The following is a 23,533-nucleotide window of genomic DNA, read 5'->3' as shown; positions in this document are numbered from 1 at the left end:
CTGCTGAGGGGAGCAGTTGGCAAAACAGGAAAGGTCTGATGCACCATGTGGATCACCTCTGGGGCCAGGGATCGAACTCATACTGAAGGGGCTGCCACTTGCTTGCAGTGTTGTATCCTAACCCTTGCACCACTAGGGAGTGCCTTGTATTTTTAATTTTTATATAAATAATTTCAGGCAGCTTTTGACTTTCGGCTTGCAGTAGGCCAAGGGTCAAGGCCCTTGGTAGTCGTGAGTCCAATTCATCCAATGCCAACCACCTTCACCATGCTGCCTCAATTCAACCCCAGTGAAATCAAAGTCCTACACCTGAGGTGCACTGGTGGGGAAGCTGCTGCCATCTTCGCCGTTGGCCATCTGGGCTTGTCTCTCAGAAAAGTTGGTGATGGCCTTGCCAAGGCAACTGATGATTGGAAGGGTCTGATTTACAGTGAAACTAACCATTTGCACAGAGAGGCCCGGACTGAGGTGGTAGCTTCAGCCTCTGATCTCATCAAAGCCCTTAAGGAACCACCACCAAGAGACCAAGAGATATAGACAACCATTAAGCACAGTGGAAATATAACTTTTGATGAGATTTTCAGCATAACCCAACAGATATGGCATCTTTAGCTAGACAACTCTCCGGCACATTAAAGAGAGCCTAGGCACCACTCAGTAGGTGGGCTGCAATGTTCATGCCATCATAGATGACATCAGCAGTGGTGTGGTGGAGCACCAGCCAGGTCAGAGCTACAAAGGAAATTCCCAATAAAGGGTCATTTGACAATGGAATAATAATAATAATTTCAGGTAAAAAGGATTTTATTTTCTCCAAAGGGGATTTTTATTTGTTCTTTCCACTAGTAATTAGGGTCAGTTTAATACACATTCAAGCCTTGGGATTTTTCTGGGTCACTTGGATGACCTGAAGTCAGCCTGCAGTCTGAATGGGGGTTCGTTACTTCCAGTGCTCCATTACACCTGCTGCAGTATTTTAAAATCCTGGGCCAAAGTAGGAGATGATGTGTCAGGGCTCCTAGCTTTTATGGGTCCTGGACTCCAACCTGTCTCCATCAACTTTTTTTTTTTTTAAAAGATTTATTTATTTGTGCATACAGAACTGGGGTACAGGCCAGAGGCTCAGGGGTGGTGAGAGGCTTCACCAGAGACAGAGTGGGGAGCAGAACAGGCAGATCGACAAAGTACACTGCTGAGGGGAGCAGCGGGCGGGTCAGGAGAGGTCTGCCACGCCATGTGGTCACCCCTGGGGCAGGCGGGAATCGTACTCATGCGGAAGTGGCTTTAGCGTCTCAGTGCTGCGCCACCAGGGAGGGCCCCCCATCAACTCTTAAGGCTGCCAAGTAACTTCTGAGACTTCTGAAGCTTCCTGGTCACGAGTGAATCAGTAAATGCCTTCTGTCAAAAGTAGCCTAATTCCTTATCTACCACTCCAAATCCCTCACCTATCCAAAATCTTGCTCTAGTAATTCCTCACTATCTTCACAGTTATCACATGATTTCAGAGGATGCTTTTCATTTTACCCATCTTGTTTACTATTTTCAGTAGGCAGGTTGACTGGAATTATGAAATCTACTAACAATGAAAGTTCGTTACTTTATTCCTGAAAAAAAAATCTCATTAGCTCCAGTGAAGGGCCCATTCCTGGTCTTGTGATCAGGGGTTTAGGGTTACTCAATAGAGTACTTAAAATATATTAACTTTGAGAAGGACAGGTTCTAAGACAGGAATGTGCCCATAGGAGAAATGATTGACACCTGTAATATAATGGGTTACTTTCCCTAAATGTAACCTGTGCTTCATATATCACACACTTGTGCTTTTTAATATGCTATCTATTTAGTCAAGATTTCTTCCCTTTCTGTTCCCTGGGAGACTCCTGTTTCTTCATCAAGATCTAAATCAAACTGTTACCTCAAAAAAAAAAAAAGTCAAAAATATTTTAAACTAAAACTCAAGTATTGCCAAGTATTGCTACATCATCTAAAAATCAGCAAGTAAGCAAGCAAACAAAATTCCAGACACTTCTTCCTCTGTATACTCTTTGCAACATGCATGAAGCTTTCCATAGCCATTACTCTATGCTTTGGGATAGGATTTTTTTTTCACCTTTGTGACCTGACATTGTACCAGGCACAATGAACAAATATTTGCTGAATAAATAAATGAATACAAGTAAAGAACAATTCTTTTAAAGTTTCTTTGGGTCTTATGTTTCACAACTGTATATAATTGAAACTAAAAAAAAAAAAAACAACCCACCTCCCTTCAGAGGCTTTTCATTTAATGGATCTTGACACTTGCAAAATACTTTTCCTCCTTCCTTCTAAGAATACACAATTCAGATATGTTTGAGAAAGAGTAGACAATAATATCATATAAGAGGTAGTTTTCTAACTTCTGTACTATGTAAAATTTGGTACTCTCTGATTCTGACTCTTTATTTTCATGCCTGAAAGACAAACACATTAGTGCTTTAACTCCTTAGCTGGCTTTATAGCTAATTCTCACTCTCCCTCCTCCCTCTCCACCCCTATAAACCATTTTTTTCCTCCCACATTTTCATCTATCTCTTAATTTTCCATTTCTTCTTCATACACAAAACCATCATCAGTCACACATTGAATCAAATGCAACAACAGAAATATACAACTTTATATCTACATAGTTCTATAACTTGTCTGAAAAGCAGAAACGTTAACCATATGTGAAGTTTAATCAAGAATTAAAACAGGGTCCTCCCTGGTGGCACAACAGGTTAAAGCACAGCACTAAGAAGCTATCCACAGCCACTGCAGCACAAGTTCCATCCCCAACCAGGGAGCTGACCCACATGGCACAGCAGACCTCTCCTGTCCCTTCCGCTGCTTCCCTCAGCACCATATTTCAGTTGATCTACCTGTTCTGTTTCCACTGACTCTGGTGAATCCTCTCAGTCCTTGCACCTCTGGCCTGTACTCCAATTCCTATATACATACATAAACAGAATCTTTTTTAAAAAGGGGGTGGGGCCCCTACTGGTGGCAAAACGGGTTAAAGTACAGCACCAAGAATCTCACCACAGCCACTTCAGGTTAATTCGATCCCCAGCCAGGAGGTGACCCACAACAGCATGGCAGACCTCTCCTGACCCTCCTGCTGCTCCCCTCAGCAGTGTATTTCAATAGATCTGCATGTTTTGCTCCCTACTCTGCCTCTCGTGAATACTCTCACCACTCCTGCACCTCTTGCCTGTACCCCAGTTCTGTATGCGTAAACAAATATATCTAAAAAAAAGAAAGAAAACTGAGGGTTTAAAGAAAAGAATTAAAACTATCTAATTCAGAGTACCCCTTAGGGACCCCCCCTAAACCAACTCTAACTGATGCACTGAGAAGAGAAATGGCAGTGTCTGTGAACAGCAGGAATCACCTTTTTGAGCAAGATTAAGGAGTGCAGTGTGGTCTGTCAGGATAAGTGGAACAGAATGCATCTGTTTAGTCATAATCCCAGAAGAGTAGAAATCAGGGAGAAAAAGAACATGAAAATGATAGTAGCTCTTACATGAGGAACACAAAAAGAGGTTAAAGTATGATCATTTGTACAAAACTAGAAAGATACCAGAAAAAACTCCATCAGGTATCTGCTTCAAGTCTAATGTGAAGATATCTACTGTCTTTTGGAGAGAATCAATATCTCAAAACTCAAGAAGTAAAATAAAAATTAAAGTTTTCCCCAAAGAATCACAAAGTAGGTATTTACTAGGTATTTTCTTAAAATATACTTATGTAGGTCCCTCCCTGATGGTGCAGTGGGTTAAAGCACAGCACTAAAAAGCAAAAGCCACTTCAGTATGAGTTCGATCCCCACCCTGGAGGTGACTCACATGGCGTGGCAGACCTCTCCTATCTCCCCACTGTTCCCCTCAGCAGTGTACTTCATCAGTCGGCCTGTTCTGCTCCCCACTCTGTCTCTGGTGAATCCTCTTACCACTCCTGCACTTCTGGCCTGTACCCCAGAAGTATATGCATAAATAAATCAATCTAAGTAGGTTTCCTGTCTTTTTTTTTTTTTAAGATTTATTTATTTATATGTACAGAACTTGGGTATAGGCCGGAGGTACGGGGTTGGTGGGGGAGGGGGGGTGAGAAGATTCATCAGAGACAGAGTGGGGGGCAGAACAGGCAGATGTACTGAAAAACACTGGTGAGGGGAGCAGCAGGCAGGTCAGAAGACTGCCGCGCCATGTGGGTCATGCCCTAGCTCCAACTCATGCTGCAGTGGCTGCATTGCTTCATAGTGCTGTGCTTGAACGCACGGCACCACCAGGGAGGGCCCTCATATCTTAAAAAAGTAGGATGATCAAGTGGTCTCGCTAAATACAGCTACAAAGAACTTAGATAAATTTATTTCTGATCTTACCCTTCTTCAGACTCACATGTCATTTGCATCACCAATAATTCCACCCACACATATCGGTTCCTGCACATCTTGCTTTTATGGAGCTAAGAACAGAGACCACCATTTAGAATGGTGCTAATATGATTAAATCCTCCAGGAAGAAAACACTTACCCCAAAAAATAGTTTTTTAAATAATGTAAATATTATAAGCAGTAATCAGATAAAACAAACGCAGAGCCCTAGTTAAAATCTTTGCTCCCAAAGGTGAAAATTTTATAGTAAGTTGGGGAAAATAAATACCATGAAAATGTGAAAAACATGGACTAACTATAGTCCAATTCTGAAATGAAATATAACAAAGTGCTACCTGTACAAATGACAAATCACAAAATAAACCAATGAAAATGAAAAATAATCTTTGAATAGCATTTAAATTTTTAGTTGCCCAGACACTGATTTGTACTCATATGCACTACTAATTTTTTTTAAGATTTATATTTATTTATGCATATATGAACTGGGGTACAGGGCAGAGGTGCAGGGGCAGTGAGAGGATTCACCAGAGACAGAGTAGGGAGCAGATCAGGCAGATCTACTGAGATACACTGCTGAGGGGAGCCGGCGGCATGACAGGAGAGGTCTACTGTGCCATGTGGGCCACTTCCTAGGCAGGGGCTCGAACTCATACCACAGCAGCTGCAGAGAGTTTCATTTTGCTAAGACTTTAACCCCAGATCCACCAGAGAGGACCCCTGTACTGCTAATTTAAGGAGACAGTTAACTTTCTTTTGGATACAACTAATAAAAATATAATCAATTATTTTTATGTATTTAACTTTCTATTTATTAATTCAAATGTTTTGAGCATTTGCACAGGGGTTGGAGGAAGAGTTGAAAACACAAAGGTGAAAATTAATTCCTAACTTCAAGATATATATGCAGGTTTTTTTTTAGTTGACATATTTCATATACCAAAAAATTTACCACTTAAAGTATACATTCAGTGGTCTGGTATATATTCAAAAAGCATCACCACTATCCAAAGCCAGAAGGTTTCCATGATCACCGAAGCAAGCTTCACCTCTGTCAGTAACCTCGCCCCATTTCCTCTGCCCCTAGCCTCTTCCGCCACTCATCTACTTTTTGCCTCTGCAGTTTTGCCTGTTCTGGACATTTCATACAAAAAGAATCATACAATATGTGGCCTCTTGTGTGGCTTCTTACTTAACATAATGTTTTCAAGTTATAACCATGTTGTATCAAAGCAATACTTCATTCCTTTTTGTTTATGAATAATATTCCATTTTTAAAATCTATCAGTTGAAAGACATTTGAGTTGTTTCCACTTTTGGGGGTATGAATATTGAATCTATAAACATCTGTGAACAAGTTTTTGTGTGAACAAAGTTAATATTGTGTGATTAATGCATTAATTAATGTATTAAAATATTAAACACAGAAGTGACAGAAGGTGGTAGGCATGATATCCAGGATATTTATGATTTTGGGTGCTCTGCATCTAACCCTTCTTGCTCTTAATAACAATACTTATGTTCTCTTCTATGAGATCACATAAGAAAGCTCCCAAGGAAGCTAGACTAACTTCATACCCTACATCCAGGGTTGACTACGTTTGACTTAAACCTAGTACAGCCTGTCTTCATGGGTGGGTGACCTTCATTCAGACCAATGAGATATGTTAAGACTTTTTCTGGGGCTTCTGGAAAATATGCTTCCTCACTATTCTGAAGCAGCTTCCTTGAAAAATGTTCTCTTCCTACTAGAAATGAGGGAAGCTCACGTCACCTCCTAGAAACTATATAGTCACATTGAGATCACAAAGGAGAAAACTTTAGAAAATGAAGTATTTTAGAAGACATGGAAAGAAACTGATAATGAGTTTGACATATCTCAACTTTACTACATAGTTGTGAATTGAACAAATACTACATCTTTTCAGCTCTGGCTCTCAAACACGAACAATTAATAGTTGGAGGAAAGTCTATAAGTCCATAGGTAATAAAATTAGAAAATTAATGGTTGTTACTTTATTAAGACAAAAATAATTAAATTTTACTCAAAATTAGGAGACTTTTCTCTTCCATATTTTCCCCAAGTCATGTCTATGAATAGCAGGACAATGAAAGCTTGAAAAGGAAGAGAGACTGGAAACACATATATATCCATCTTTCATTTTCCAAAGAAAATGATACAGCTTTACCATTAACTGTTTTCAAGAAAGGCTTAGTTTGCACATAAAAAGATGATGGGGATATGGGGGCTAACGGTTAATGGTTAACTAATGAAAGAAACCCAAAAGCAATTTCTAGAAAAATAACATGGTAGAAGGAAGAAGATAGAAACACTGACCTTTGCCTTTAAGAGCAAAATTTCAACTGACTTATTACATTCATCAATCCGTGTTTATCCCAAACTCCAGGCTGAAGTAGTATCTCACATACCATACACCAATCATTGAATGCCAATGTGTCCCAACGCAGGTAAAGCACACAAAACCAATTTCCTGGATTGTAGATAAAAATGTTAACAAAATAGTCAGAGAAAACCTAAGACACTCCTCAAAGTACCAGATTCACCTACCAAACATTTGCTTCTAAATTTTTTCTTAGTTCTAGCTAAACTATTTTAAAAATATATAAATTATAAGAAAGCAATTGCCTCTGTTCAGCCCTTAAAATTTTTTCATGCTATTATTAAGACTTGTTCATTACCCTAAAATATTTTACTTCCCTCATTGTAATTTTTTTCTTGCTTTTTTAATTGTGCTCCCCAGAACATAGTTCCCAAACTTCTTTTCAAATAAGCAAATGAGAATTTTAGGAATAAACATATATTTTCAGCAGACTCAAAAGACAAATCAAGACTCTACTCTTTGGGGTTTAACAAAAAAATCACTCATCCATCTGATTCCCTTCAATTATCAAAGTGTTTCCATTGAGCTATGGAAGTTTTTACTGTAAAGACAGATATTATCAGCCAGCATTTTCCCCCTTGATTTTACTTCTGGTATTTTATTAAGTTGTTTTCAAAATATTCTGTAAGTATAAAATAATGCACAAGAAGTAATACAAACATACAAGGGTATCTTTATTTAGTTGAAAACAAAAGTACTCCAGCTATTCCTCCATAGTATCACCCTGGGAAATAAAAATCAATTATTTTTTCAACTTTCACTAATGGCAAAGATGGAAAGAGAAAGAATGTATATAAGCTACTGCAGCTTGATGGATAAAAGGCAAAAATGCAGAAATTAGGAAAATAGGGGTGACTGAAAAGAATTGAGAGCTAAGAAAAACATAAGGGGAGGAAAGAGGTTGCCCAAAAGCTCCAAACCCATGTTGGGGCCCTTTGTAGGTGGCACAATGGGTTAAAGCCCAGCATTAAGAAGCTACCCACAGTCACTGCAGCACCAGTTCAATTCCCTGCTAGGGAGGTGACCCATAAGGTGCAGCAGACCTCTGCTGATTCGCCTATACCCCAGCTCTTGTATGCATAAATAAGTAAATCTTTGCAAAAATAAATAAAAAGTCTTGATAGAACATGGGTGCAAAGATAGAGACCACTGCCTTGAGTCACGATACTACATTCTTGCCGCACGTCTAAGATACCAGCTTTATGGTGCTAGACTGTTTCTTCATCTTAAGTATTGGAGATTGAACAAATCGTCTTTGATATTCCATTTCTAATTTTTTATAACACCTTAGAAGATGCCAGGTAGAGGAGCTAGTAAAAGCCAAGATGGAAATTTGGAGCAATGTGAAACCCAAGCAAGAATTTCACGGAGAGTATCAGGACAGAATAAAAGCTGTGATAGGAAAAGAAAACTGAGAAGTTGAAGAATCAAAAGCAGTTGCCACATCAACTATCTCCATTCTCCCACATCACTACCTGATAATATTCTTACTGCTGTTAGACTGAGCCACATGAAATTGTTGCAATTTGATTGTTACAAAACAGCAATATCATAATTTGAATAAATATTTTACATTATCTCATTTAAAGACAATTTTCACACTAGACAATTAGTGGTTTATACTGATTTATGTGGAAAATAATGGGTTTGATTTCTTAACTTTCTGATACACTTGATACAACTCAGTAACTATTAAAATTAATGGCTCCTATACTCTATTACTGTGATTAGATTATTTCCATTATTTTAATACTACAATTCTGAAATGTTTTATTCCTCTTGTTTCCCCCGCATATATATGCCTAAATTTTTCACCAGGTGAGTCCTAGGACCACAAAGTTGCAAACATAATTTTCTTCAGAGTAGAACTAATGAAAAATCTGATTAACTGATGTCACTAATTCATAATACTGAAATGGAGCGGCTTAAAGAAAGACATTTGAACAATAATGTACCCTCATCCTAGGGAGAGGGACTACAAATAACATCAGGAAAAGGCTGGCAATTAGAAAGATGATGAATCTGCAAGAGGAAAAGGATATCCTTCCACTGTTCAGCTCAAAAACTTCAAATTGATCCTCACCTAATCATAAAGGAACTGAAAGAGGCATTTAGTTATGTTACTCTGATTCTCTATTAAAAGGAACTATCTCTAAGGAACCAAGAAATTTAAAAAGAGAAGTAAAAACAGTGGCTCAACCTTCACCATCCAACACAAACACTGAAGATGTTTCCACTGGTATTATAAAACACAACCTTTGCCATCCAACACAAATATTGAAGGATTCCGCTGGCATTATAAAAAGATGACCAACATCTGGAGATCTGAGTTTGACCCTAATTTGTCACTAACTTGCATGATCTTGAACAAGTCTTCACCTTCTCAAAATCTGAATTTTCACCTCTTTAAAGTGAGAGGGTGGAACAAATTATTTAAATGAACAAAAGATCTAAAGCAATATAACTTCAAAGGTTAGAGACAATTTCACCAACAGTATAAGGAACTCTTTTTTAAGATTTTATATATTTTTGTGTAGAAGAGCTGGGGTGTAGGCCAGAGGTGTGGGGGGTGAGAGGACTCACCAGAGACAGAGTGGAGACCAGAACAGGTGGATCTACTGACATACACTGCTGAGGGGAAGCAGCAGGTGAGACAGGAGAGAGGAGAGGTCTGCTGTACCAAGTGAGTCAGCTTCCAGTGAGGGGTGGGGCAGGGAGGGGACAGAACTCAGGTCCTAGCAGTGATAGCCCTGAGACTTAATCCCTAGGCTACCAGGGAGACCCAAGGAAACTCTTGTTAAGTCTTTTATCTGAATTTAAAAATCATTTATATTTTGCTCCATTTGCCTTTTTAATCTCTATGTGTGTATGTACATTCATGCATATATATGTAGGTATATGTATATATGTGTATATGTATACTTACAAATATATGAACTTTTTTCCTGAACCATTTGAGACTTAAAAATACCATACTCGGGCCCTCCCTGGTGGCACAAAAGGTTAAAGCCCAGCTTTTTGAAGCTACCCGCAATTACTGCAGCAAGAGTTCAATCCCTGGCCAGGAAACTGACCCAACATGGCACAGCAGAATTCTCCTGTCTCACCCTGTGCTCCCTTAAGCAGTATACTTCAATCTGCCTGTTCTCTTCCCCATTGTCTCTGGTGAATCCTCTCACCTCCCCCCCCCCACATCTCTGGCCTGTACCCCAGCTCTTGTATGCATAAACAAATAAATCTTGAAAAAAACAATCTCACTACATTATCTTATAGCACCAACCTAACGAGAGGCATCATCTTGGAGACCAGAATGCCACAGCAAGGTTGTAGTGAACTCTAGAAGCAGAAGCAGAGCCTAGTAGAAACATTTAGAAAAGTTGAAAAAAGCAGTTTATAATTTGAATAATAGAGTTCAGATGCAATGCATTATAAACTGGCCAAAATTATTCAGATTTAAGGTAGGTATTCAAAATCACTGTGATTTTAAATTTTTTTTTAGATTTATTTGTCTTTATTTATACATACAAGAGCTGGAGTCTAAGCCAGAGGTACTGAGATGAGAAGATTCACTAGAGATAGAACGGAGTGGGCGCACAACAGGCTGCTCCACTGAAATGCACTGCTGAGGGGAGCTGCCTTGAGGCAGGTGATGGGACTTAGGGTGCAGTAGCAGTGGCTGACAATAGCTTGATAGTGCAAGAGATTTTAACCTGCCACCAGGGAGGCCCAATAAGTGAGATTCTCTTAAGAATTCTGGGTCTGGGGGCACTCCCTGGTGGTGCAATGGGTTAAAGCATGGCATTATGAAGCTCTCTGAAAGCACTGCAACAGGAGTTTGTGCCCCTGCCAGAGAGCTGACCCATAGGGTGCTGCAGAACTCTCCTGTCTCACCCACTGCTCCCCTCAGCAGTGTACTTGTCAACTCTGTCTCTGGTGAACCTTCTCAGCCACCACGACTCTGGCCTGTACCCCAGTTCTGTAAGCATAAATAAATAAATGAAAAGAATTCTGGGTCTGTATAGCCCAAATCAAGGATTTCTCCCCTCATCCTTTCACTGGTTCTAGATTCTATCACTGGTTCTCCTTAAACTCCTCACCAACTCTATGTATGTAAGCAAATGCTTCAATGTAAGACTACTTCATCCTTCCTGAAATAAAAGTTGTTAGTGATCACTCATGGAACATAGCACTACAGAGTGCATAATCTGAAGATCTGAACATCTGTACACTTAAATTTCCCTTTCCTGCCATTTCTACAGTCTTATTTTTCAATATTAGACTGTGTCATCATTCATTTCACCATTCAATCACTGCCTACTTCTTCTTTCTGTTTATATGCTTCGCTATTCACTGCTCCCATCTCTTAATCAACATGTTCAGAATATCTGAGAAGGGCACAGGAACAAGGGAGAAAAACATTTTGGAAATTAATATATAGCCTAACTGATAAAAAAAAAATCTAGAAATGAGTATTTGCTGTGGTGGTGGTGGTATGTAACAGATTGCTTCTTAAAAAGCCCTGTCTCGTTCAACTTTATATCCTACAAAAGATCTAAGATAAAGCCACGTACATAGAAAGCTTTCATTGACTGCTCAGGAAGTTTTAGCATGCAATTCTCAGTACTTAACCAAAAAATTGTACTAGTAGTAACTGGTTCTTCAGATAAGAAGGTTTAGAGGACATCGAAATATTTGCCTAGAAGGAACTTTAAAAAACGGTCACTTCCAACAAAACTGAAACGAACAGATCCAGATTTACAATACATGGAATGAGACTAAAAATTTTGAATCCGAAATAATGAACCCCTAAATAACACAAAATTACACAAGCTTTCCCTTTCCTTTTATTCCCTATAGCTTTTAAATGTGTGCTAGGCAGTTTACAGAGGCAATGTTTCAAGATTCTGACATCTCTTGCAAGCCTCTAATGGACTTGAGACAACTTTAATCAGGGCTGAATCCCAAACTGACTCTGGAGCCTGGGGGATGGCAGTGGGAAATTTAGGGTAATAATACCAACCGTATTAACGAAAAGCAAAAGTGCCTTTTAAAATAAAATGGCAGGGTTTTGAGTTGAGGGGACAAATTCCATCAAAATATTTTTAAAACAGAATGATCTGGAATGGGGGAATTTTTAAGAAAACTGTAAAATCTAAGACAAAACACTACCTACCCATCCTGCTAAAAGAAACTTTAAACAAAATAAGCTACATCGCCGCTAAAAGCCTCTGAGCCTGCTGAGATCTCCAAGTAGTAATCGCTATAGCTGATTTGTATAAATTGTTCCCAGGGCTTTTCTGCTAAGTGGGCTGCTTTGGCCGGCAGGACCGAGGGTCCGGAGAGGACAGGCTTGGGGACCGGCTGCCCGCGGCTTCGTAACTTGTAGGAAACCGAGGGTTAATCTCCCAGAGAACGCATCGAGGAGCCTTCAGGGTCCAGTCAGTCAGCCACCTGAGCCTTAACTTCCCCGTCTGTGAAATGGAGCCGGTGAGGGCTCCACCGAGGGGGCTCAATACGCGGCTGCCACTCGCCGCCCCGCCAACGCGCAAACAGCCAACCAGTTCGGGCGAGGAGGCCGCGGCCGCTGAAAGGAGAGAACAGGGTAGTTCGCAGGAAGTGCTTTAGGGTTGGGAGGGGAGACCGAGGGCGGAGGCGGGAATGTGAAAGCCGAGCCCAAGCTGCGGAGTTTGCACCGGAGCTCGGGAAGGCGGGGCGAAGCTGGGGTGAAGGGGTTAGTCAGTGGACCGGCCAGTCGGGCCACCTCCTCCGAAACGGGAGGGCTGGGTGCGGGGGAGGTTCTGAGGTGGCGGCGGAGGAACGTGGGGGGAGGGGGAAGCGAACGCGCTCAGCAAAGGGGCGGGAAGCGCGCGCGCCCACCGCGCATGCGCGCGCCCCGCTCCTCCAGCTCGCGGGCCTGGGTTTCTGATCGCGCGCCCTGAGCCGACGGTGCGGACGTCGAGGAGGAGCCACGCGGCCCTTCCCCTCCCCGCCCCGCCGGGATCTGAGCGTACGGTCCCGCGTGCTTCGAGGTGGCGGGTCGCCACTTGTTTCTTCAGTGGGGAGCTGGGCAGCAGGGAAAGGGAACACGTTTCCATTCCCTGCTCTTGCCACTCCCCTCCCCCGCGAAGAATGGGGCGGGAGGGGATGGGCGTGTCCGGGAGAGTCCGCTCCGGGTTTTCCCGCCCACTTTAACTCTGTGAGCGCTTCGACCGCGCGGCGTTTCACTCCACCCGGCGCGTCCGAATCCTCCGCCGGAACTCGTGCCGCCTCCCCTCCGCCTTTCTCCACGAATGAAAAGTGGGCGCTCAGACCTCTTTTCCTGAGCTCCGCTGGTCAGGCTGCCACACCCTGTCTCTTTGGGCCCCAACTCCTGCCGTCACTGGCAGCCAGAATTCTCTAACGAGGTCGCTCTGAGGGACTACTTGATGTCTCCGTGCGCTCGGTAGTGCGGCCGCGCGTTGAGCTCTTCCTGGAAACTCCCGCCTGGGGGAGCCAGGAGAACCCGGCCGGGGGGGAGGGGAGCGGGCCGCACGCTCACGCCCCCCATCCCGGGGGAGGGCTCGGCGCCCCCGCCCTCCTTCCCGCGGGGAGGGAGAGAAGGCGCGAGCGGGGGAAGGGTGGAGGGAGTGGGGCGCGGAAACGGGCTGGGGGGGGCGCTTTCCGCCCCACCCCCCACCTCGAGAACAACGGGTTCCCGCTGCTGCCCCCTGCCGCCCACAGCGCCCCGCACCCCGCGCCCCTGCGCGGCCCGGGAGAGGGGCGTCGGGGGCGCAGCCGCCGCTGGGGCCGTGGGAACTGGAGCCGAGACTTATAAGAACTGACGGGTTTCCTGTCAGAAACTTCCAATTACTTCGGAGGAGCCCGTTGGGCCAACTTGGTCCCAGCCGCAGTTGGCCACATTTCACTACAGCCCAGTGACCTCCCTTCTACTTTAAAACAACGGGGAATAATCTTAAGGGAAGCAGTCGGTTGATAAAACCAAGAGCAACACCACGTTGCCCCGCTCTGACTCAAAGGAAATTAAACAGAATACTGATTGTGGCGGATTTTTAAAGGGCTCCCCACAGAAGGAACTCGAGTTTTTCAAGCTAAAAGCTCGTTTTCCTCCGTATGTACACAAAAGATTTAAGTCATGAGAGTTTATTACAGCAGTACATCTGCTTGTAAGCTCACTTGAGCTTGTGGTTTAAAAAAACCTTCGTGAACTTTTTAAAAGAGGCATTTGTTTCTGAATCCAACTGGAAAAAAAACAATTCGAAAGAGCCTGAAAAAGTTCAATTAGAATAGCAGCCACATTTCAACATTTCCCAGATTTTGCAATATTAAACTGTGAGGGTTTGTGCCAGATTCGAAGGCAAGAATTCTTACTGCCAAATTACAAATTTTTCAAAATGAGGGGTGTTCAACCAAATTGCTGCCAGACCCCATAAACAGGCACTAACAGCACTGCTATAATTACACCTTATTATCTCCCTCGCAGCCTTATTTGATTCACTGCCGGATAAAATCCTCTTCCCGGGTGTCACTAGCTGGCCTTTTTCTGGGGCTGAACAATCACCTCCCAAGCCAGCCTCGGTTCTTCCAACCCCTCCTCTGTAGAACCAACCGATCGCCCTCTATGCCATTATTCAGTCCATGTCTTCCTAAAATCCAACCGAGTCAGCTAAGTTTTCAGCTCAACTTTTCTAAGAAATGAAGACGATGAAACAAATTTATCAGAGTTACAAGAAATATTTCTTCTCTGGGGAAAAAAAAGGGGGGAATTAGAACAAGAAGCCAAATTTGTTGTTTAACTGGAGCCCCCTACGGGGATTTAGCACAGAGAGTTGAATGCAGTTAAACCAGCTTAATCACTTTCTTTGTTCTGGACTCTGCATTTATTTAATATTGTATTTTAACACGTTTTGACACAACCTAAACTAATTTCTTCTGTTAGTGTAGGGTCTACACTGTAGACTATAGGACATAAGCAAACAGAGGTTTCTGCGGAGCCCTTGATGTTTTGTGGAATTTTGTACTAAATTGTTATATATGACCAAGCAGGGGGAATGGGGCGGGGTAAGTGTTTCTGTTGAGAGGGGAGGGCAAGGAAAAAAATTTTTTTTTTAATTCACAGATTTTGAAAGCACAAACGTTGGTCATTGTAGGCTACTTAATTCTTGGAAAGATTTGTGACTTCACAGCCATCACCACAGAATAACACTTACTTGTTTTTGCCTGAAAGTTGTTGTTTTCAATAAGGGAGAAAAGGAAGAAATAATGTTTGATCATATACCCTATGGTTTCTAATTCTTTCAGTCTTTACTCTCCCTTCCTAAAGAGTTCTACTCTGCTCCTTTCAGCCCCAGATTGAGAGAGGCATTCATTCACAAATGACTCTTGGGCTTCCTTCTGAATGTCTGCTTCCTTACAAAGCAAAAATCACAACATTAAGGCTCAATGAACTAAGACTTGTAAAGATGCAGACAGAAAACCTAAGTGCCTGGCAGAAATCATCTCTTTTCCATTACACCTTTAAATTATCTTCCGATGTGCAGGAATAATAATGATAATAAAACAATAAGGCTTATCATTTAGTATGTGTGAGCCAGGCTCACATATGAATCAGGCTTTATATGAATCAATTCTTCACAACAAACCTAAGAAGGCAGTAAAATTGTTGCCAGTATTTTACAGATGAGGAAATTAAAGCACAGAGATGTTATATAACTGGTATAAGATGATCTAGGCTACAAACTACAGAGCTAGGATTTGAACCTAGGTCATTTCTATTATGTTTCCCACCACCTGACCTAGTTATCACCCTAAAATGTCCACAGAGTGAACTGTCACCACTAGTTGACCACCTTTTGCATTCAGTATGTCGCCTATATGACCAAGTCCTAGGCCGTTTTTTTTTCCCCCCTCTGGAACTCCAGTACAGTGAAATCTGTTGAGATCTGCTTAGGAAAAGCATTCTCAAATCAGATTACTCTCTTGGAAACCAGCCTCGAGCTATCAACATATGCTTTGTAAGCGCTAACCAGGATACATCCAACCAAATTCAGAACATTCCTACCTTACCTTATGAAGAAGCAAGATAATTAAAAAGCAATTTGGAGTCTCTGATGTTCAACAAGGTAGAAACCAGGTGAAGTGGCAAGAGATAAGGTGATGGAAAGTGAGAGAAAATAAATATAACATTTGTGCACATAGAGAATTCAGTACTATACTGCAAAGATTGGGGATCAAAGTCATGAAGAAGCAAAGTGTGTAGACATGATATGCCAGAACTAGAAACAAACATGAAAACCAAGTACATGGCAAGGAAGGGGGTGGCCAGTCAAGTGGGTGTTTCCCTCCTGCCAGCACCCCATAAGGAGCTTCAAATATATTAAATAGAATTTTAGGGTATGTTAATAGTGCATGGAACAAGGAAAGAACTCCACTTAATTCACTTAACACTTAATATGTTCACTTTTAGGAGGATATAATAAAGGGAGCAACCAACCAAGATGGTAAAGAGACTTGAAATGCTAGTTTATAAAGAAGGATTCCTGAGTGATCACAGAGCCATCTTGAAATACCTGAAGGGCTATTGTGTAAAGAAGGAATTAAACTTGTCTTGAGAAGCTTGAAGACACTAGAACAGATTTTTAGAAGCTTCAGAGACAACATCCATATTACCTCAGATACAGAAGAAGTTGTATAAATATGAAATTGTCTTAGAATGTAGCAAACATTCCATCAGTTCCATCAGTCACTGGAACCATTCAAAATGCATACAGTGGCTGGTCTGTTTGCTTCAGGTGCCTTCCTGTGAGCTGTGCTTTCACTTGGACATTGTAAAAAGGGGGAAACAATATAACCTGCCTCCTTAGATGTTGTTGAAAAACTAAAGTTTACTTATAAAAACATGTTTTGAGATTCAGTATTTCTAGGGCCCTCCCTGGTGCACAAGGGGTTAAAGCACAGAACTATGAAGCTCTTCACAGCCATGGCAGAAGTTTGATCCCGGGCCAGGGAGGTGACCCACATGGCATGGCAGACCTCTCCTGACAGCTTTGTGGTGATGGATGAAGAACAACCACGAACAAGGTTCAGATGAGACTTGTAAGCAAAAGGTGTCTTGAAGCTCATGAAACCAATTGGGAAAGCTGGGAATAGACAAAGACAGCTTGCTCACCTGGGAAACGATCTGTAAAGACTTTGCTGTTTCATGGAGAATAAGGCTGACCTCTTTAAACAAAAAGAAAGCATGGATGACTGTTAAAAGGGACACTGAAATTGTCCTAGCAGTCAGACCTATTAAATTCTTGGTTTTCCCAACCTAAGACAACATGGAAAGGGGGCAATGGGTTGTGGAATAAATCAAACCTGGAACTAGAATCCCAGCTCTCTCCTGCTAGATGAGTGACTAGAACAAATGACATTACCTCTTCCAGCCTTAATTTTCTCCAATCTATTATTCCGTGTAAAATATACCTGGAGCACAGTCTAACATAGCACCTAGTGTATTATCAGAATAAAGTTTTCCTAGGGAAGGGGGAGGAAGGATGGCCATATAGTACTCAGCATGTATTAGGATAGAGATTCTGCCACATCGCAATAGTGACAGTATATAAAAGGGAGGGAGACCCATGACCGCCACAGACTCCTGTCATCTTAGGTGGTCACTAACGGGCCGAAAGCTTCAATCTTCCAAATTTACAGGAAGAGGGCCAGCCGAAAAGGGACTTCCAGTGTCCTTTCTCCAAAGGCAGGGTAAATGACTTCCTTTCTCTCTCCTTTGGTTCTGTTTTTCTCTTCATGCTTTATAATCATCTTGACACCAAGCTGTACAAAAGTAATTTAAAATTAACATGTCTGACACTTGGTAGCTAGCAGAACCTGATTCTGAACCCTGCCCCCTCTCCAGGGCAGCCAGAAGCCTTCTTTGATTGGCTACTTGTCCTGAAGCAGCTGATGAAGGGCCCAGGAAAACACATCCAACAATTAATTTGCTAATTTAGTTTTCTGTTTAATTTGAAACCAGAAAATCCTCAATCACCCAGGAGCTTGGCTTTCTGGCTCAGCATTGGCTTCTGAAATTTCTTATTCAATAGTGAGCAGAGAAACAGAAGAGAGAGGGGGAAAAGCCAAAATACTTAGAAAATATCATACCCTTTTCCCTTTTAGCCTCAAAATGGTTTTCTATAGAATCGTAGTTCACAAGTCTTTTTACTAGGATACTTGGGAAGAAAACATCATATTCACCATAGGCAAACCACTTCCTGACTGATGGGAATTTCCAGACAATATGTGTTTGGGATTTAGAGATTTAGGGTTCCAGGGGCTCTAGCCCTGAAATAAGCAGTGCTCTAACTGTAAAGTAGCTTCAGGGCCCCAGGGAACTTTTCTGCTGACTTCAAAAGGAAAAGGCAAAGGGAATTTGTGTCCAAGTCAGAAAAGATTTGTATTAGAAAGGTGGATGAGGGCCCTCCCTGGTGGCGCAACAGGTTAAGGCACAGCACTGTGAAGCTGTCGGCAGCCACTGCTGCATGAGTTAGATCCCCGGCCAGGGAGCTGACTCACAAGGCGCCACAGACCTCTCCTATCTACCCCCTGCTCCCCTCAGCAGTGTATTTCAGTAAAATCTGCCTGTCCTGCTCCCCACTCCGTCTCTGGTGAATCCTCTCACTGCCCCTGCCCCTCTGGCCTGTACCCCAGTTCTGTATGCATATATAAATCAATCTTTAAAAAAAAAAAAAGTGGATGAGAGGATACACACAAGTGTCTTCTGCTGGTCCTTCTGGTAGTTCCCTTGCTGGATACAGTCTCAGAATTAAGAGAAGTGGGTAGACTTGACCCTAAAGTAGCCCTTTTTTGCTGTTCTGAGTTGCTTTTGCTCAGTTAATATTTTTTTTTTTTCAGTTAATATTATTTTACTCCCCAGTTTCTTATCTGGGTCAGGTTAAACTCTTCCACCTGACTTCTAAGACCTTCTATAATTTGGCCCAAACCAGTTCCAACTCCTAACTTTTCATCAGAATATATATTGTAATTTGACTAGACTGTTCTGGAGAACTCACTGCTGTTTCTACTTCCTGTTTCAGAACTTTTGTTCATTTCCCTGATTTCCCCCTACAGGCTTCTCTCTCCTTTATTCAAATCCTATCTGCACTTCAGTGCCCACCGACATCATATTTCCGCCATTCGATCCTCCCATGGACTTTTCCCTCTGTCTTTGAATTAGTAGCATTTAGAATGCATTACATGTTGCCCACTGTGGTGAAGCCATGTTCAGTTATTTCTTATCTCCGGCTAACTTTCCAAGTAAACTACAAAGATTTCCTAAAGTTAGTGTCCATATCTTATACCTCCTTGGTATTCCTCACAGGGGTTCTGCACTCTCAGGGGTTACCTGGCCACTCATGTCATTATGGTGTTTGTTATTTAGCTTATCCAACAGAGCAGCCAGAGTCATGGCAGACAGACATTTAGAAAATTTTTCTTCCTCCTTGACTATTAGTTGAAAGGAGGGCTGCTGAAACTGTAACCAAAGGAGGCATTATGTTTCCAGAAAAATCCCAAGGAAAAGCATTGCAGGCAACAGTAGTAACTGTTGAATCAGGCTCTAGAGGGTGGCCAACTAGTTAGTGTGAAAATTGGAGATTAAAGGTTTCCCAGAATATGGAGTTCTAGAAAACAAGGATTAATTCTTATTTAGAGATGGTGACACTCTTGGAAAGTATGTAAGCTGGAGTAAATCATGATTGAAATGGTATCATGTAAAGCTGCCCTTTTCACTGAAGTTCTGAAATCTCTCATCATGTCAATAATTTCCTTGTCTCTTTTATAATAGACGAGTACTACCGAAATAAAAAAGCAACAACAGTCCACACACACACAAAACAAAGCTGATCAGGCTGTACCCTCCTTGGGTACTGTTTTGTTAGTGCTTTGATGGAACACAGGCACCTGTTTTTTTTTTTTTAAGATTTATTTATTTACACATACAAGAACTGAGAGTAGGCCAGAGATGCCAGAGGTCAGCACACTCTTCAGAAACAGCAGGAAGCAGAACAGGCAGATCTACTGAAATATACTGCTAGGGGAGCAGCGGGCGAGACAGGAGAGGTCTGCTGCGCCATTGGGTCAAGCTCCCTGGCCTGCCCTGGATCAAACTTCTGTTTCAGTGGCTGCCAATAGCTTATAGTGCTGTCTTTAACTCCTGCACCCTCAGAGAGGCCTGGCATCTGTATTTTTTGCAAGTGCCCTAGGTGTAGCCAGTCCCCAAATTGGAGCTAGAAAATCACTGCTCAAAGTACAGGGCATGGGAACCATTCAAACGGAATAAGAATATTTGGGTATAAACTTCAATATAATGTACTTATTTGTAGTTATCCAATGACCTAATCAATGGGCACCCCCACTGTGTAATCAATACAGCAGGACACAAGTTGGGAGGCAAATAACCTGGTTTACTTTTTGTAGCACCAGTTTGGTATGTTTGGAATCCAAATCTCTCCACCTCTGGCCTCTTTGTAATTACAATTGCAGAGATTTGATGGAATTCTTTTTCCTTCTATCAGTGGCAATCTATAGTAGTAGTGGGTGGAGTGATATTTAGGAGATAGGGGAATTTGGCTTGTGGAAAAAAAAGATGATAATCTGGAAAGTGTGTCTTCCTGCCCAGTCTTCACCCCATATCCTAGATCCAAATCAGGTGTTAAGTGATGAAGGCTTAAGCTGTGATGCCCCTCCTGGGGTACTTGTGTTTCAGAGTCAAGCCTCTGGAAGTGAGAGGAGAGGATTATTTTAATGATTTTCAACCTTACCTGACAGGCAGAGCGAGGGCCAGAGCCTAAAACTTGGGAAATATTCTCATAGAAGATGACTCCCTGGGCACATCTCTGCTTCTTCCTGTACTCAACCCTTCTCAATAAACAGTACCAAAAATTGCCACTGTTCTCAGAACCCAGAGAATGGTACCCTGTCAGTTGAAATGTGGATTTGTTGGTCTATTGTGGCTGGTGTTAGGAGAAGCAGCTGGGTCAGAGTTCCAACATTGTTTTGTAGAAATGCTATATTCTGAATTTTCCATGTGATTACCCTATTAAGTTCAAATAGAAAACTCCAGAAATGCTCTTTTCTTCATTTAACAATCATTTGAGTGCTTCTTACTTCCCAATAACCATCATATATGCTAGAGGTATAACAAAATTCATGGATTACTTACATTGTAGTAATATCTACTTTACAATGGGGATCAGGAGTGGTAACAAAATAAATAATTATATAATATGTTATTAGCATATTCTATGATATGCTAAATAATAAGTACTGTGGAGAAAAAAATAAACAGAATGGAAATGAGGAGGATAGGGAGAAGGTATTACATTTAAAACTGAATGGGCAGGAAGATCTAAGAGAAGGTGTCACTGAATAAAGACCCCAAGAAGGTGTGGAAGCAAACACCTACTGGGCAGGAGAATTCCTGATAACTGGTATAATCCTTCTCAGATTATAGTTAATGGCTAGGATTTGCATAGTCTAGCCTAACTAGAGCATTCACTAAATACACAGACATTTCCTTTTTGAAAGTTATTGGATCTTCAAAACTATCCTTCAAAAGTTTGGCTGAGGGCCCTCCCTGGTGGCGCAGCGGGTTAAAGCACAGCACTGAGAATCTGAAGCCACTTCCGCATGAGTTCGATTCCCGCCTGCCCGGGAGGAGACCACATGGCGAGCCAGACCTCTCCTGACCCGCCCGCTGCTCCCCTCAGCAGTGTACTTCGTCGATCTGCCTGTTCTGCTCCCCACTCTGTCTCTGGTGAAGCCTCTCACCGCCCCTGAGCTTCTGGCCTGTACCCCAGTTCTGTATGCACAAATAAATAAATAAATCTTTAAAAAAAAAAAAAGTTTGGCTGAACACTTTCTATCCAAATGTAATCTTATCTTTTCTCTTGAAAGCCAAATAGCACTATCATAGTCATTAGAGTTATGAAAGTCTACCCCCCAGACCAAGTAAATAAAATTTCTTGTAGTTTTCAACTGCAAGATTCTCATCTATATTGAAAAAATATTTTTAAAATAATTCACAGGAATAATTAGGCACTGGGTTTTAAACTATTTGTTTAAATAATGAGAAATCGATTCTCTCATTGGTTCTCAGGTTGTGAAATAGGCAAAACTGGTATTATGTTTTGTCTATACACAAGGATGCCAAGGCAAGGAGATTAAGTGCCCTCTCCAGGTCACACAACTAATCAGTGGTTGAACCAGTGTTAAAACTCAGATCTGGGCCCTCCCTGGTGGCGCAGTGGGTTAAAGCACAGCACAAAGAAGCTTAAGCCACTTTCACATGAGTTCGATCCCCGCCTGCCCCCGGAGGTGATCCACATGGAGTGGTAGACCTCTCCTGACCCGCCCGCTGCTCCCCTCAGCAGTGTACTTCGTTGATCTGTCTGTTCTACTCCTTGCTCTGTCTCTGGTGAATCCTCTCACCCTCTGCATCTCTGGCCTGTACCCCAGTTCTGTGTGAATAAATAAATCTTAAAAAAAAAACAACAAAAAAAACCCCCTCAGATCTCTTGACTCTAAATCCATGTGTGTTCCCTCTATCATAGCTGCCATTTTAGTTCCCAGATTAGGAAAATAGCTACACCACAGTTTTACTTATAGAATTTAAGCAACCTCTCGATGTCCTGTGGAACTACATGATATCTAGAAAAGAGATATACTAACAGTATCCTGGAAAAGCCAGTTGTGAAGTTAAACTTAAACCAAAAGGACAGACAGCTGGCACCAGTTTCTTAGGCCCAGTTTTTAAAGGCTGGATCTAAACCACAACAGAAAAATTATACTTTTCTGGGCTCTGATACAAGGAATGCTTTCTACCTTAGGCAGAGTGGATGCTGAAAAGTAACACAATGTTCTATTAAGTACTAAAATTTATCAATAATCCAGTTCAGGCAAAAGGAGAGATAGACAAAAAGAGCTTATATTCCTGGAGTTAGTTTCTTTGCCTGTTTCTGACCTGCTCTAGTCAGGGCCTTGTCACTTATTTCGCACGTTTCTGCAAAAACCAACTATTTGGGGCCCTCCCTGGTGCCACAGCTGGTAAAAGCACAGCACTGAGAAGCTAGAGCCACTTCTGCATGAGTTCGATTCCCGCCTGCCTCGGAGGTGACCACATGGCGCAGCAGACGTCTCCTGACCCGCCCGCTGCTCCCCTCAGCAGTGTACTTCGTCGATCTGCCTGTTCTGCTCCCCTCTCTGTCTCTGGTGAGGCCCCTCGCCACCCCTGAGCCTCTGGCCTGTACCCCAGTTCTGTATGTACAAATGAATAAATCTTAAAAAAAAAAAAAAACCAACTATTTGGTTGTCCCAACTCTGTTTCTTCCCCTTTCCTGACTTCTTTCCCAAACCCTTATTGTACATACTCCACACTAACCTTCCTAAAGTGCCATTACTGTTATAGGGAAGGAAGGGGGAGGGACACAGCTGAACCCCCAAACCTGCCCACTCTAAATAGTTTCTGCCATCTGCCCCATCAAGACAAAACATATAGATCTTTAATGGAAAGGAACTTAATACAATCAGTGTGCAATACAGCAAACATAAAGACTATAGTTTCTAAATCAAACACACAAATTCCCCTCGTGGGTAAAAGTCCACTCAAAAGGGATTGGCCCACAGCAAGGCTTGAAAGCCCAGTACAAGTCTAAAGCACCTTCTGGTGGGGACCCGTAGA

General features: G+C 42.1%; 2 pseudogenes; both read left to right on the top strand.

Annotated features, from left to right (window-relative positions):
* Window positions 1–267: 267 nt before the first annotated feature.
* On the top strand, window positions 268–754 carry LOC101625313 (annotated as a pseudogene).
* Window positions 755–11,873: 11,119 nt separating this feature from the next.
* Window positions 11,874–19,550, top strand: LOC101625081 (annotated as a pseudogene).
* The last annotated feature ends 3,983 nt before the right edge of the window (window positions 19,551–23,533 follow it).

The sequence above is a fragment of the Condylura cristata genome, unplaced genomic scaffold (genome assembly GCF_000260355.1).
Source record: "Condylura cristata isolate star-nosed mole 26May11 unplaced genomic scaffold, ConCri1.0 scaffold00008, whole genome shotgun sequence".
In the NCBI taxonomy this organism is placed as follows: domain Eukaryota; kingdom Metazoa; phylum Chordata; class Mammalia; order Eulipotyphla; family Talpidae; genus Condylura; species Condylura cristata.
Note: the sequence above shows the minus strand (reverse complement) of the source record. Positions and strands in the feature narration are given on the sequence as shown.